The following is a 9,144-nucleotide window of genomic DNA, read 5'->3' on the forward strand; positions in this document are numbered from 1 at the left end:
AACACATCCCATTGGTGTATCTTGATAACAGACACAACACACCCCATTGGTGTATCTTGATAACAGACACAACGTATCCCATTGGTGTATCTTGATAACAGACACAACACATCCCATTGGTGTATCTTGATAACAGACACAACATATCCCATTGGTGTATCTTGATAACAGACACAACACATCCCATTGGTGTATCTAGATAACAGACACAACACATCCCACACAACACATCCCATTGGTGTATCTTGATAACAGACACAACACATCCCATTGGTGTATCTTGATAACAGACACAACACATCCCATTGGTGTATCTTGATAACAGACACAACACATCCCATTGGTGTATCTTGATAACAGACACAACACATCCCATTGGTGTATCTTGATAACAGACACAACACATCCCATTGGTGTATCTTGATAACAGACACAACACATCCCATTGGTGTATCTAGATAACAGACACAACACATCCCATTGGTGTATCTTGATAACAGACACAACACATCCCATTGGTGTATCTAGATAACAGACACAACACATCCCATTGGTGTATCTTGATAACAGACACAACACATCCCATTGGTGTATCTAGATAACAGACACAACACATCCCACACAACACATCCCATTGGTGTATCTTGATAACAGATACAACACATCCCATTGGTGTATCTTGATAACAGACACAACACATCCCATTGGTGTATCTAGATAACAGACACAACACATCCCATTTGTGTATCTTGATAACAGACACAACACATCCCATTGGTGTATGTTGATAACAGACACAACACATCCCATTGGTGTATGTTGATAACAGACACAACACATCCCATTGGTGTATCTAGATAACAGATACAACACATCCCATTGGTGTATCTAGATAACAGACACAACATATCCCATTGGTGTATCTTGATAACAGACACAACACATCCCATTGGTGTATCTAGATAACAGACACAACACATCCCACACAACACATCCCATTGGTGTATCTTGATAACAGACACAACACATCCCATTGGTGTATCTTGATAACAGACACAACACATCCCATTGGTGTATCTTGATAACAGACACAACACATCCCATTGGTGTATCTTGATAACAGACACAACACATCCCATTGGTGTATGTTGATAACATACACAACACATCCCATTGGTGTATCTTGATAACAGACACAACACATCCCATTGGTGTATCTTGATAACAGACACAACACATCCCATTGGTGTATCTAGATAACAGACACAACACATCCCATTGGTGTATCTAGATAACAGACACAACACATCCCATTGGTGTATCTAGATAACAGACACAACACATCCCATTGGTGTATCTTGATAACAGACACAACACATCCCATTGGTATATCTTGATAACAGATACAACACATCCCATTGGTGTATCTTGATAACAGACACAACATATCCCATTGGTGTATCTTGATAACAGACACAACACATCCCATTGGTGTATCTTGATAACAGACACAACATATCCCGTTGGTGTATCTTGATAACAGACACAACACATCCCATTGGTGTATCTTGATAACAGACACAACATATCCCATTGGTGTATCTTGATAACAGACACAACACATCCCATTGGTGTATCTTGATAACAGACATAACACATCCCATTTGTGTATCTTGATAACAGACACAACACATCCCATTGGTGTATCTTGATAACAGACACAACACATCCCATTGGTGTATCTTGATAACAGACACAACATATCCCATTGGTGTATCTTGATAACAGACACAACACATCCCATTGGTGTATCTTGATAACAGACACAACATATCCCATTGGTGTATCTTGATAACAGACACAACACATCCCATTGGTGTATCTAGATAACAGACACAACACATCCCATTGGTGTATCTAGATAACAGACACAACACATCCCATTGGTGTATCTAGATAACAGACACAACACATCCCATTGGTGTATCTTGATAACAGACACAACACATCCCATTGGTGTATCTTGATAACAGACACAACACATCCCATTGGTGTATCTTGATAACAGACACAACATATCCCATTGGTGTATCTGTGACAGGTTAAAGGAAATACTAATAGCCTGTTATACATTAAAAAGTATTAGTAAATTCATAGTATGTGAGGATCTTAAAACATCTAAGGTTAAGAAGATCATGCAGTCAGTATTAGTTGATAGATTGATAACATTTATATAATTCTGTTAAAATCCGTCAAGCATACAAAGGGTACGAATTGTGAGAGGAATGTGTAAACGTTATGTTGATTCCTTTATGTTGTCGTGGATAAAAGTGTTAATCTGTAATCTACTAAATGCTCTTAATCTATGAGCCTGAGATCGATTGCTCTGGTCTCCACTCAAGTTCACGGAGAATACGCGGTCTTTTTCTCATTGCACTAAACGTTCAATGAGTAAACATTCCGTATCACTATCGTGATTCTTTCTACCCTTTTTCAGGTACATTATTGATGATTAAAAAGAGTAATTTAAATGTAATAACTTGATAACATGTCAAGAGTGTTTAAGGTTTGTTTAGTAACATGTTGAGGAAGTTGGTTGGGTTTGCAGAGAGTAATGTGAGCCGTGCTCGGTTGCAGCTAGCTTCGTACTGCTAGGTACTGCTACGTAGCTGCCATTTTATGTCGATTGTGAATGAACGTGTGCGCTGTTGGTAAGATGTTTTGCGGCGTTATTTGTGTGGTTGTTTTTCAAACACTTTGTTGCCTGTTGATGAATTGTGTTATGGTTTACTGAGTTAAAGCTTTGCTTGACAGTTATATTGAAAACAGTATTTGTTTCAGTGATGTACAGTGTATACTGTTATGATTTGAATAAGCCTTGTACCCTACAACACCTATCGTTCCTGTAGATCTGTTGTTCTGTAAAATGTGTTATTTATGTAAAATGATTGCACTAAACGTTCAATGAGTAAACATTCCGTATCACTATCGTGATTCTTTCTACCCTTTTTCAGGGGTGTAACATATCTTGATAACAGACACAACACATCCCATTGGTGTATCTAGATAACAGACACAACACATCCCATTGGTGTATCTTGATAACAGATACAACACATCCCATTTGTGTATCTTGATAACAGACACAACACATCCCATTGGTGTATCTTGATAACAGACACAACACATCCCATTGGTGTATCTTGATAACAGACACAACACACCCCATTGGTGTATCTTGATAACAGACACAACGTATCCCATTGGTGTATCTTGATAACAGACACAACACATCCCATTGGTGTATCTTGATAACAGACACAACATATCCCATTGGTGTATCTTGATAACAGACACAACACATCCCATTGGTGTATCTAGATAACAGACACAACACATCCCACACAACACATCCCATTGGTGTATCTTGATAACAGACACAACACATCCCATTGGTGTATCTTGATAACAGACACAACACATCCCATTGGTGTATCTTGATAACAGACACAACACATCCCATTGGTGTATCTTGATAACAGACACAACACATCCCATTGGTGTATCTTGATAACAGACACAACACATCCCATTGGTGTATCTTGATAACAGACACAACACATCCCATTGGTGTATCTAGATAACAGACACAACACATCCCATTGGTGTATCTTGATAACAGACACAACACATCCCATTGGTGTATCTAGATAACAGACACAACACATCCCATTGGTGTATCTTGATAACAGACACAACACATCCCATTGGTGTATCTAGATAACAGACACAACACATCCCACACAACACATCCCATTGGTGTATCTTGATAACAGATACAACACATCCCATTGGTGTATCTTGATAACAGACACAACACATCCCATTGGTGTATCTAGATAACAGACACAACACATCCCATTTGTGTATCTTGATAACAGACACAACACATCCCATTGGTGTATGTTGATAACAGACACAACACATCCCATTGGTGTATGTTGATAACAGACACAACACATCCCATTGGTGTATCTAGATAACAGATACAACACATCCCATTGGTGTATCTAGATAACAGACACAACATATCCCATTGGTGTATCTTGATAACAGACACAACACATCCCATTGGTGTATCTAGATAACAGACACAACACATCCCACACAACACATCCCATTGGTGTATCTTGATAACAGACACAACACATCCCATTGGTGTATCTTGATAACAGACACAACACATCCCATTGGTGTATCTTGATAACAGACACAACACATCCCATTGGTGTATCTTGATAACAGACACAACACATCCCATTGGTGTATGTTGATAACATACACAACACATCCCATTGGTGTATCTTGATAACAGACACAACACATCCCATTGGTGTATCTTGATAACAGACACAACACATCCCATTGGTGTATCTAGATAACAGACACAACACATCCCATTGGTGTATCTAGATAACAGACACAACACATCCCATTGGTGTATCTAGATAACAGACACAACACATCCCATTGGTGTATCTTGATAACAGACACAACACATCCCATTGGTATATCTTGATAACAGATACAACACATCCCATTGGTGTATCTTGATAACAGACACAACATATCCCATTGGTGTATCTTGATAACAGACACAACACATCCCATTGGTGTATCTTGATAACAGACACAACATATCCCGTTGGTGTATCTTGATAACAGACACAACACATCCCATTGGTGTATCTTGATAACAGACACAACATATCCCATTGGTGTATCTTGATAACAGACACAACACATCCCATTGGTGTATCTTGATAACAGACATAACACATCCCATTTGTGTATCTTGATAACAGACACAACACATCCCATTGGTGTATCTTGATAACAGACACAACACATCCCATTGGTGTATCTTGATAACAGACACAACATATCCCATTGGTGTATCTTGATAACAGACACAACACATCCCATTGGTGTATCTTGATAACAGACACAACATATCCCATTGGTGTATCTTGATAACAGACACAACACATCCCATTGGTGTATCTAGATAACAGACACAACACATCCCATTGGTGTATCTAGATAACAGACACAACACATCCCATTGGTGTATCTAGATAACAGACACAACACATCCCATTGGTGTATCTTGATAACAGACACAACACATCCCATTGGTGTATCTTGATAACAGACACAACACATCCCATTGGTGTATCTTGATAACAGACACAACATATCCCATTGGTGTATCTGTGACAGGTTAAAGGAAATACTAATAGCCTGTTATACATTAAAAAGTATTAGTAAATTCATAGTATGTGAGGATCTTAAAACATCTAAGGTTAAGAAGATCATGCAGTCAGTATTAGTTGATAGATTGATAACATTTATATAATTCTGTTAAAATCCGTCAAGCATACAAAGGGTACGAATTGTGAGAGGAATGTGTAAACGTTATGTTGATTCCTTTATGTTGTCGTGGATAAAAGTGTTAATCTGTGATCTACTAAATGCTCTTAATCTATGAGCCTGAGATCGATTGCTCTGGTCTCCACTCAAGTTCACGGAGAATTCGCGGTCTTTTTCTCATTGCACTAAACGTTCAATGAGTAAACATTCCGTATCACTATCGTGATTCTTTCTACCCTTTTTCAGGTACATTATTGATGATTAAAAAGAGTAATTTAAATGTAATAACTTGATAACATGTCAAGAGTGTTTAAGGTTTGTTTAGTAACATGTTGAGGAAGTTGGTTGGGTTTGCAGAGAGTAATGTGAGCCGTGCTCGGTTGCAGCTAGCTTCGTACTGCTAGGTACTGCTACGTAGCTGCCATTTTATGTCGATTGTGAATGAACGTGTGCGCTGTTGGTAAGATGTTTTGCGGCGTTATTTGTGTGGTTGTTTTTCAAACACTTTGTTGCCTGTTGATGAATTGTGTTATGGTTTACTGAGTTAAAGCTTTGCTTGACAGTTATATTGAAAACAGTATTTGTTTCAGTGATGTACAGTGTATACTGTTATGATTTGAATAAGCCTTGTACCCTACAAAACCTATCGTTCCTGTAGATCTGTTGTTCTGTAAAATGTGTTATTTATGTAAAATGATTGCACTAAACGTTCAATGAGTAAACATTCCGTATCACTATCGTGATTCTTTCTACCCTTTTTCAGGGGTGTAACATATCTTGATAACAGACACAACACATCCCATTGGTGTATCTATATAACAGACACAACACATCCCATTGGTGTATCTTGATAACAGATACAACACATCCCATTTGTGTATCTTGATAACAGACACAACACATCCCATTGGTGTATCTTGATAACAGACACAACACATCCCATTGGTGTATCTTGATAACAGACACAACACATCCCATTGGTGTATCTTCATAACAGACACAACATATCCCATTGGTGTATCTTGATAACAGACACAACACATCCCATTGGTGTATCTTGATAACAGACACAACATATCCCATTGGTGTATCTTGATAACAGACACAACACATCCCATTGGTGTATCTAGATAACAGACACAACACATCCCACACAACACATCCCATTGGTGTATCTTGATAACAGACACAACACATCCCATTGGTGTATCTTGATAACAGACACAACACATCCCATTGGTGTATCTTGATAACAGACACAACACATCCCATTGGTGTATCTTGATAACAGACACAACACATCCCATTGGTGTATCTTGATAACAGACACAACACATCCCATTGGTGTATCTTGATAACAGACACAACACATCCCATTGGTGTATCTAGATAACAGACACAACACATCCCATTGGTGTATCTTGATAACAGACACAACACATCCCATTGGTGTATCTAGATAACAGACACAACACATCCCATTGGTGTATCTTGATAACAGACACAACACATCCCATTGGTGTATCTAGATAACAGACACAACACATCCCACACAACACATCCCATTGGTGTATCTTGATAACAGATACAACACATCCCATTGGTGTATCTTGATAACAGACACAACACATCCCATTGGTGTATCTAGATAACAGACACAACACATCCCATTTGTGTATCTTGATAACAGACACAACACATCCCATTGGTGTATGTTGATAACAGACACAACACATCCCATTGGTGTATGTTGATAACAGACACAACACATCCCATTGGTGTATCTAGATAACAGATACAACACATCCCATTGGTGTATCTAGATAACAGACACAACATATCCCATTGGTGTATCTTGATAACAGACACAACACATCCCATTGGTGTATCTAGATAACAGACACAACACATCCCACACAACACATCCCATTGGTGTATCTTGATAACAGACACAAGATATCCCATTGGTGTATCTTGATAACAGACACAACACATCCCATTGGTGTATCTTGATAACAGACACAACACATCCCATTGGTGTATCTTGATAACAGACACAACACATCCCATTGGTGTATGTTGATAACATACACAACACATCCCATTGGTGTATCTTGATAACAGACACAACACATCCCATTGGTGTATCTTGATAACAGACACAACACATCCCATTGGTGTATCTAGATAACAGACACAACACATCCCATTGGTGTATCTAGATAACAGACACAACACATCCCATTGGTGTATCTAGATAACAGACACAACACATCCCATTGGTGTATCTTGATAACAGACACAACACATCCCATTGGTATATCTTGATAACAGATACAACACATCCCATTGGTGTATCTTGATAACAGACACAACATATCCCATTGGTGTATCTTGATAACAGACACAACACATCCCATTGGTGTATCTTGATAACAGACACAACATATCCCGTTGGTGTATCTTGATAACAGACACAACACATCCCATTGGTGTATCTTGATAACAGACACAACATATCCCATTGGTGTATCTTGATAACAGACACAACACATCCCATTGGTGTATCTTGATAACAGACACAACACATCCCATTTGTGTATCTTGATAACAGACACAACACATCCCATTGGGGTATCTTGATAACAGACACAACACATCCCATTGGTGTATCTTGATAACAGACACAACATATCCCATTGGTGTATCTTGATAACAGACACAACACATCCCATTGGTGTATCTTGATAACAGACACAACATATCCCATTGGTGTATCTTGATAACAGACACAACACATCCCATTGGTGTATCTAGATAACAGACACAACACATCCCATTGGTGTATCTAGATAACAGACACAACACATCCCATTGGTGTATCTAGATAACAGACACAACACATCCCATTGGTGTATCTTGATAACAGACACAACACATCCCATTGGTGTATCTTGATAACAGACACAACACATCCCATTGGTGTATCTTGATAACAGACACAACATATCCCATTGGTGTATCTTGATAACAGACACAACACATCCCATTGGTGTATCTTGATAACAGACACAACATATCCCATTGGTGTATCTTGATAACAGACACAACACATCCCATTGGTGTATCTAGATAACAGACACAACACATCCCATTGGTGTATCTTGATAACAGATACAACACATCCCATTGGTGTATCTTCATAACAGACACAACATATCCCATTGGTATATCTAGATAACAGACACAACACATCCCATTGGTATATCTTGATAACAGATTAATCATCATTCATACTCATCAAAAAAAGACTACATTATTTGTACTTTTTGTTGCTGGTGTAAATTCATATTAAATCTCAGCTGTGTGTTTCTCTCTCCAGCTCCATTAGTCTGGATCAGTAATGAGATTATCACTCCATTGATGAGATTTAAACACACACACACACACACGCACATGTACACGCACACGCACACACACAAGCACACGCAGAGAGTTACACACACACGCACACACATGCACACACACACACGCACATGTACACGCACACGCACACACACAGAGTTACACACACATGCACACACACACACGCACATGTACACGCACACGCACACAAACAGAGTTACACACACACACACACAGACACACTAACGAATGCATGCACACAGGAACGCATGGACACTCAGACAAACACCTTCACACACACACACA

The sequence above is a fragment of the Salvelinus alpinus genome, chromosome 10 (assembly GCF_045679555.1).
Source record: "Salvelinus alpinus chromosome 10, SLU_Salpinus.1, whole genome shotgun sequence".
NCBI lineage: Eukaryota > Metazoa > Chordata > Actinopteri > Salmoniformes > Salmonidae > Salvelinus > Salvelinus alpinus.